A 9,740-nucleotide genomic window follows, 5' to 3' on the forward strand; every position below is an offset into this window, starting at 1 on the left:
ATTTTAAGTCCGATATTTACTCTTAAATCCTTGTTTCCATAAATTCTTTCACATTAAGCCCAAATGATACTAAACACCCCCTGACCACTGAAAATCTTTGCAAAATAAATCCCAAAATTACACTTTAACCCCCAAAACTCTAAATTATGACATTTGGCTACAGAATAATAACAAATTTACATTTTGGGGTTCCAGATTTATTATTTACTTATTTTATTTTAAATGGGATGTTACATACTCAAGTGACACCCCTCAATCCAACAAAATTGGTGGTCTACTCCTTGTATGGTGAACGGCTGTGTAACAACAATTGGAAATAAAGACATTTTATGACATTGAATTCTATAAGTTTTAATGGATTACAATACTAGTTGTGAGACCCATGTATTACATGTGTTAATTTAAAAAAAAAAGTTAAATATAAGGTTAAAGTATTTGAGAACTTCGAATTTATAAGAAAATAAGAAAAATAATAAATTATTATAATGAAAATGTTTTTTATCTTTTTTATTTAAACAAATAATTTAAATAAATAAAAAAAATCAAGAAGTTTTAATTTTGAGAATTTTGAAATTAAAAAGTAAGTTCATTAATGAAATTGATATCTATTTATTATTACCTTTATTGCAATTATTATATTAAAATATATGTGAAACTTAATAAATTAATTAGAAAAACTCATAAAATGACATGTGAAAAAAAGAATAATTCAAAATATCTACAAAATGACATTTGACAAATTGAATGAGTATGACAAGTGGCAAAAAAACCTTCATTTATTAATAAACAATTTCATTTTTATATAACTTTACCATTTAATTTCTACAATAATTTGTAGAAAGTTTAATGGAATATATTTAAAAAAAGTAAGTCTTTTTGTTAGGTTCGAATACCATTGATATCTAAAGACAAAACTGCAAATTTGGTCCTTGTGGTTTTCAAAAACCTTTGGATGGGGTCCAAAAAGTTTCCAACTTGTATAGAAGGTCCAAAATCAAGGTTTTTCTGGGTTTTTGGTCCAAAAGAACTTAAATAGACGATTATGCCCTTTTATTTTCTTTTTTGTATTTTTTATAATTATTCTAATGCTGTTTTAATTAAAAAATAAAGAAAAAAGAAAAAAACTGTCCCCACCCCACCCACTTTTCTCTCTCTCTATCTCTCTCTCTCTCTCTCTCTCTCTCTCTCTCTCTCTCTTCGTCTTCTCAAAAATCTCATGGTCTTCATCTTTGATATCCCCAAATTGATGAACAAAAGCCAAAATCAAGCAATAGAAAGAAATTGAAACCCAAACACACAGACACACATTCTAACGCAAAGCACCCACATCGATCGGAAACAATCTCATCACAGTGAGTGTATTGTCTCGATCGGACGAAGCAAATAAGAGGGGGAAGGCAATCACCTTCAAATTAGAGTGGTGGCTGGACAGAGAGGGTCGACGGAAGCAGCATTCGGAGGTGGCGATGGTTCACAGCAGTGGCAGCAACGAGGCGGTGGTCGGTGTCGGGTGGCTAGCGATAGCAGCTCTGCTGCCTCATTCCCTTTGCGTCTGGCAGCACACGACGAGGAATACGAGGGAGGAGGGGAGAGTTTGGTGGTGGTCAAAAACTGTGGTGGTAGGAGGGTAATGACGACCACAAGAAGTGGCGGCCGTGGGTGGCAGAGGTTGCTCCGACAGCCTCTTGCTGTTGTGTCCAGGTTTCTGCTTGACGAGAATGACGAGAGGCGTATATGGGAAGGTGACAGGGGGTCGGAGTAGGGCAGGAGATACAAAGGAGGGGGTGTTTGGGTTGTTGTCTTGGTGGTCGGGAAAACGGCTCCACCTCCGGTGGATTTTCTTGGCCGTGAATGAAGAAGAAGGAGGAAGGGTAGTATTTGTATGGTAAGATGCAAACCAAAGGGGGAAGAGATGGTATCAGAGAGAGAGAGAGAGAGAGAGAGAGAGAGAGAGAGAGAGAGAGAGAGAGAGAGAGAGAGAGAGAGAGAGAGAGAGAGAGAGAGAGAGAGAGAGAGATTTTAGTTTTTTTTTTAATTATTTAAATACCAAAATAAATAAAGAAAATATAAAAATAAAATGAAAAGGGAAAAATCGTATTTTCAAGTGTATCAGGGACCAAAAACCTAGAAAAACTTTGATTTTAGATCTTCGATGCAAGTTGGAAACTTTTTGGACCTCATCCAAAGGTTTTTGAAAACCACGGGGACTAAATTTGCAGTTTTGTCAAATCTAAACTTCATTCAATGACAAATTCACATCACACTAGCTATGATTGTTTTTAACCAACTGAATTACAATTATTCCTTCTATATTATTCTAACTATTTTATCAAAGGGAAGTGATTCGTACACAACAGTTTTTTGTTATACACAACAATTTATGCATTATACAGTTGTACTGTACAACATTTTAAAGCACCAATTGTTAGTATGGAGAAAAATTGTTGTGTACAAATCATCTATCTTTATCAAAACATACGTTATCAAATATCAAACTTTACTTTTAATTAATATTAGTAACGTTTTTCTTTTTACGAAAAAAAAAACATCGATTATGGACCTTTGAATTGGCACATATATCAAGTAAAATAGTTTATATATTAATTAATTAAATAACATCAAAAATTAAAGGAATACCAAAACCCATGTAAAATACGACAAGAAAATAACCTACCATCTTTTACTATCTAATCATTTTAAAGCACTAGAAGAAGATGAGGCACTGAAGCATTGTTGGCAAGTTCACTCTGCCACACGTTCTTACATTTAGGAGATCTTGGTGAAGCCAAAAAGACATTGCTAGACTTTATGTAAGAGAAGACAGTAAGAGAAGTGTTCAAATACTCCTTGACTTGTGTTATAATCTTCCCATTCTCCACCGTCCATGCATGCACCCAACAGGTTCTTCGGTTGTCATAAAGGTGGTAGCCCTCTGCAACCACTATCGAACCAAGACCAACAACAACAACAGCCTTAAAAGAGTCGGTGTCCTCGATAACACAACTTCCAGTGAGCAACTGCATAAGGTTGTACTTATGAGCGGGTGGCCCATGGAACCACCAATCGATATCTGGAGCTAGGAGACGGTGCATACTTTTGGTGTCACGAGCAGCCAATGCCTTGTACAGGTCACACACAATCTTCTTGTTCTTCTGTCCTTCCATTTTTTTATTCGGATCGAAGAAGGAATTTTGTGTTTATATAAAGAGTTTGGAGACCAACAAAAAGGACAAATTAAGTCTCAAGTCCACTTTGCAATTTGTGTTGTTTGTTATATTGTAAGAATTAAGATAATATTATTTATGTGCCGTAGAATCAATTCAAAACCTTAAAAAATAATAAACTATGTACGACCAAAAAAGACAAATCTCCGGTCCGTTTATTTATTCAATGTTATGTAATAACTGTAAGAAATACGAAGAAATAAAATCAAGTCCAAGCCAAAAAAAATTATACAAAAAAAATAAACAAATAAAAAAAATTCTATTGTTCTTCCCTTTTTATATAGATCTGTCACAGGTTCACATTGGACTCAAGAACGATCAAACCCACATGACCTAATAGATTTAAAAACCCATAAACAAGATGATGAACTTTGTCCAAAGTCCAAACACAACAAGTTACTCACTGAATCTGTGCAAGCATACATATATATTGCGTTTTTTGTCCTTGTTTATAACGTTTATGTATGCATATCTGATATCTCATAGGTCCAAACACAAGAAGTTACTCACATGGATAACTAGTACTACCTAAATTAGTTTCCATCACTACAAAAAATGCCTATTAGTGACCGAAACGAAAAGGTCACTAACAATAGAACAAGTCGTCATAAATGATTTAGTGACCAAAATTCTGGTTGTCACTTTTCGTCACTATAGGTCCGTCACAAAAGCAATTTAGTCACCAAAATAAAATATGGTCACTAAATAGTGACTAAAATATACTCGTCACTAAATCCATGACGACACTTTTCGTCATTAAATGTTGTCACTAATCAATGAAAGTCGTCACTATTTATTTACTCAATGAAAATCGTCACTGTTTTATCCGATTAGTGACCATAGAAAGTCGCCACGGGTTTATCCGATTAGTGACTGTAACAGGTCGTTAGTAATTTATCCAATTAGACAAATAAGGGGGTTAATATTTAAGGAATTATTGAAATATTAAATGTCGATTCTAATATGAAATATAATAATATACAATTTGACAAAATAAAATGAAAATACACTAAATCTTTACAATACAACAACAATAACCAAATAAATCTTCACATTTATAATATGAAATATTAAATGTCATTTTTAGAAAACAAAATCCATACACTTTATCCAATATTTCAAAAAACAAACATAAATATCAATACGGATTAAAAGTAAATTCAATTGAATTTTCTTCCAGATAATGTGGAGCGAGTTTTAGGAGTGTGCTCCATAAAGTTCCAACCTACCTGCATAAGAGCATAAAAATGGATTAATCATGGAAGAACATCAGAAATGTTTATCTTTCTGAGTTGATCGGGACACAAAACTACTTTTCCATGAAAGCGATGGACAAAACTGCCCTCGCAAGCAGGACTAAGCTCTTGAGGGCACAAACTGAAAAAGAAATCCTGCAATCTCCTAAAATGAATCTTGCTGCATTTTCAGTCCCTATTTTACTACTTCTTAACATTTTTCGCATCGTAAAAATTACCAGTCATTTTGTTAAATCAAGAATAAAATTACCATTTTACCCTTATCTTCTTCATAAAAACTGAAATCAAACCTAAATACGAATCCAAAATCTAATGATATCAAAACTAATAATTAACAAATTATTAGCCACCAACCTACTACATGCGAACACCAAAATATTCAAAAATCGGATGGGGCTGGCAACATAATTTTTTATTAAAATATATATGAGGTCAAAATGGTCATTTTCATAAAATTAACGAAATGGTTGTTTACATGGCCAATTCATGGCAAAAAAAAGTTCAGAAACAGTAAATAGGAATGCAAAATGCAAGAAGACTTTTTTTGAACCATATCAAAAAAAAAAGTGATAGAGTAGAGGGGCCAAAACTATAAATTTTAGAGTTTATTTAGAGATAGCTTACCCAAATAAGTTGTTTTCGGATATTTGTGCCAATTTCAATTTGATTGATGAAGGATACCAATGCCTTAAGGTACCTCCCAAGAGTTATTGCTATTGGGAACAAGATCTTCGAGGCACAATGAGAACTGCATTTATGTGTAACAAGCTATTGATTAACTTTAAGTATAAGATTATAGATAGAATTTTATATGTAGTCATCATTGAGATGAAAAAAATGAAATCAAACTAATACATACTTATTATTATCTTTTTATCATACAAACAAAAGGCTACCTTTTCACTAGAGACAATCTTCTTTCGACTGTTGCAACTCTGAAGATGCTAAAAGAACAAATACATAAATGGATTAGTGAATAAATGTGTTTAATCATACATCATCAGGGTATGAAGAAAGAAGATAAAAAAATGAAATCAAACTAAAGATCAAATAAATACATACTTATATTGTAGATAAATTGCATTAATAAGAAAAGGGAAGTACATTGTTGTTATTCTAATCTTGAAAACATCACAAAGGTTGAACTTTTGTTCTGCACTTGAAAAATAGCAAAAAGGCTGAACTTTTATATTGAACTTTTATTATTTTCCTACCATTTTATTTATGTCTTCCATTGCACATGTTTAAGTAATTATTATGAACAAAAATATTCTTATCATATTCCCTCATTTTGTTGGACAATTGATTCATTATCCGTTTTAGCATAAAAATATAAATACATGTACTAAGAACGGACTCTTGTCCTTGTTGTACTTGCATTTGTACATGTTTTTTAAGTTATATCGTGCAATGTAATGGTCAGGAATCCACCACTTCCATGGGACATTACCTCCTAGTAGGGATAGTTGATCCATATTCAAATCAATAGTTAGATTTAAATGTGGCTCTTGTTCTTGGTGTACTTCTTCCATAATTACATGAACATCATATAATACACAAGGGGCACTACTTTAAACCACATACCAATTTTTGCCCAATTTTAAATCAGGTGCATGAAAAACTTGTTTGGCTTGTTGTCTTTGGGACTAATGACGGAGTTGGCAAGGCTTTTCTAAATATATCAAGCAAAGCATCAAATGATTTGATAGACCAGCCAAATCATATATTGGGTCCTTTTCCTATGAACTATGTTCTTTCTAGACTTGTCCATATGCTATGATAAAAGAATTCATGAAAAGAGTATAAATGTATAATGACAGTGATAAAATTTAATAAAACTCAAGTGGGATCGTTAAATTAAGCAATAAGTTAATCTAAACTTTGTATATGAGATGGAAACTAAAATGTACTACTAACTTACAGATCTATTAAAGATAAACTAGCATGCAAAATAGTCTAAACTATAATCCGGAAGTTGTGAGGTTTAATAACTCTTTTATGTTATACATGTAATTACTTATTGAGGCCATCACATATTTCATGACTCTTAAATAAAGAAATATTGCTTACAACATATTTATCTGTGTACATGCCTTGGAGAGGGGGGAAATCATGAAAAAATATCAATAAGTTACAAAGCCAAAAGAGATAATATCCCTTTAGAATGCTTTGCTTTATATCAGCCAAAACAACCAAATAAAAAAAACCTTGATAAATTTTCTGATGTAAGAGAGATTTTTAAGAATGAATGGAATTTGGTTTTCCGTTGTGACTGATGAAAGCAAAGTGTGGAGACAACCTCAAAGCATGGTTCGAATTAAACAGTTTGGTATAATGGCAGAATAAACAAAAAAAGCAGTTGATTGTAAACTATGTGTTATTTTAATCAAGTTTTTCTGTTTGTTGAGAAAATCATGTTTCTAGTTGCTATGATTTTAGCTACTATTTGGTAGAATGGAATCAGGGAGCCGAACGATTAGGAATTGAACAATTGATTAGCAGGAAAGTGATGTATGCCACATGAGAGCAGAAGATGTAGCTACATCGATGGTAGCAGCAGGGAAAAGAGTACTTGTTTGACTTCTAGTGGAGAATCGAGGTGCGTCGATGGAAGGATATGGACCGGCGACAATGGACCAACGTCGATTGACCGAAGACGGTGGATCGGTGACGATTGACGGCGACGCAGGTACCAAAATACCGATGGTTGGTATGGTGATTTAGGGAAAATATGAGAGATGTGTTGACAGAGAGGCGGGTGACTTTGAGTTTGAACATTAGGCTATGGGGAGTGGTCACCACCAACCCACAGAAAAAGTGTTGTCACCTGTGCGTCTCGTCAGGTTCACCACCAACCCACTAGACATTGGAAATGGTTACCACTACACAATATTTTTTTTATTTTTTATTTTGTAACATTATATTAAATAAAAAATGTAATTTATAACATAAATAAATTTTTTGAAAACACAAAAAAAATAAAACCACATTTCATTAATTAAAAACATAAAAATTTAAAACCTAAATTACTAAAATAAACATAAAACATAACAAATAAAACATTACACTACTTAAAAAACATAAAAATTTAAAACATAAAAACCATAGACAAATACTACTTGTCGTCGTCATCGTCCTCATCCGCCTCGTCGTCACCATCCGCATCTGCCTCGTTGTCATCGCCCTCATCCTCTTCGTCTTCATCGTCATTTCCCCCTTGGAATTTTCTTTCCCATATGTGCTCGGTCAAATCGTGACGTAGATTGTGATGTGTTTCACGGTTTTGTATTTCCAAAACCCTAGAGAAGTATGTCGGGTTGCCAACTTGTATTACTGCAAGTGGATTAAGTATATCGTTCCCGATATATGAACAAATAGCCCTTCCCTATTCTTCTATTATCATGTTATGTAATATAACACAAGCAGTCAACACTGTCGCTAGTTTTTCCCTATCCCATGTTCGTGTCGGATGTTTGATTATGTGCCACTTTTTTTAGGACACCAAACGCTCGTTCCACATCTTCTCGTGCAGATTCCTGTGCTAACTTGAACAATTTTCGTTTTTCATCAGATGGAAATGAATATAACTTGACAGTTGTAACATACTCTAGATATATCTCATCACCTAGGTAATACCCATACTTATATTCATTTCCATTCATGACATGTCTGGTGCTTTACCCTGCAAAATATTGTTAAATAACGGAGACGGTTGAAGCACATTCAATTCATTGTTGGACCCCGCCATACCAAAGAATGCATGCCAAAACCATAGGTCATGTGAAACAACCGCCTTTAATATAACAGTCGGGACCCCATGATCACCTCGCGTGAATTGACCACGCCACGCATTTGGACAATTTGCTCACTCCCAATGTGTACTATCAATACTACCAAGTATCCCTGGAAAACCATGTTTAGCTTAATGTGTGACATACAACTGTTCGACATCACTTTTAGTCGGATGTCGCAAGTATATGTCACGGTACAGCTCTATAACATACTCACAAGAAAGATATGTACAGTCTCGACCCGTCCTCTCAGACATTTTCAAATACTCATTAGAGGCGTCTGCGGCTATGCCATATTCCAATTGTCTAAGAGCGGCCATACATTTTTATATTGTAGTAAAACCACGTTTACTTCTAACATCACATATTAATTGGAAAAACTCATAATTACGTTCCGAATCTCTAGCTATACGTAACAATAAATTTCTACTAATACAAAAACGTTCTTCAAATTTTGATAGATCATATAAACTATCAGGGGCAAAATAATCACGTACCAAAAGTTCATTTGCCGCCTCTCGATCCCGGTTGATCCATTTTCTATGCTTCTTCTCGTTGTGTGAACTTTCACGGACCATGTCTTGTGTCGCAGACAATAGTGTGTGTAATACCAACTCATCATCAGAATCGTCATCCATTTTTTTTTTGATGAATGTGTGTGTTTGATTTGAAAGAGTTTGTGGGTTTTGTTTTGAAAAATATGTGTAAAATGGATGTATATATAGAGAGAAATTAAATTTAAAAAAAAACATAATTTTTTTATTAAATGCTCAAATGGTCGAAAAGTTGACCAACCAATCAGTTCTTCCGTTTTCTTTCGTCATCGTCGCCACGCCACGACCAACCCACCAAAGTCGAGGGCGGTGTTCACGAGTGGAGAGAGCCTCCACGTAAGCAGCTCACGCGTGGAGCTCTCTCCACTCCGGATATCCTTACGATGAAAATAGAAAAAGGACATCTCAACTTTTTCCTCAAGTCAGTAAAAGATAAAAGAGCCCAAGTATAATTTTAGGGCACCTGTTCTCAGAAGGGTAGTATAGTAAATATGTTTGATAAAAATGTTTTGGTTAGCTGTGGATGAGTGCACAGGGACTTAGATAAGGACTTGTCAAATAAAATGAGTCTTTGGAAAATTATGTTTGAAAGAAACTAAAGCTCCAGTCAATTTCAAAAATAAAAAATATTAATTAATGACAACAATTGATAGTCACTAATTGTTTTTCAATTTGTAAATCAGTGAACACTATTGAGTCGTCACAGTTTGGCCGCATATGATTTACAATAACAAAGAGTAATTAGTGACCATAATTTTTGGTCACTCAACCTTCAATACAATGATCATTATTTTTGGTGACTAGGCCTCTAACACCATGACCATTCTTTTTAGTCACTAATAGTTATTATGATATAAAACAAAAGTATTTTAATTTTATTCACGGTTTAATAATGACCAATTTAGTGACCACCAC

General features: G+C 33.8%; 1 pseudogene; it reads right to left on the bottom strand.

The window, feature by feature from the left end:
• Positions 1–2,696: 2,696 nt before the first annotated feature.
• On the bottom strand, positions 2,697–3,164 carry LOC145114193 (wound-induced protein 1 pseudogene; annotated as a pseudogene).
• Positions 3,165–9,740: the final 6,576 nt, after the last annotated feature.

This window comes from Lactuca virosa, chromosome 5 (assembly GCF_052849685.1).
Source record: "Lactuca virosa cultivar CGN04683 chromosome 5, Lactuca_virosa_CGN04683_v6, whole genome shotgun sequence".
NCBI classification, from domain to species: Eukaryota; Viridiplantae; Streptophyta; class Magnoliopsida; order Asterales; family Asteraceae; genus Lactuca; species Lactuca virosa.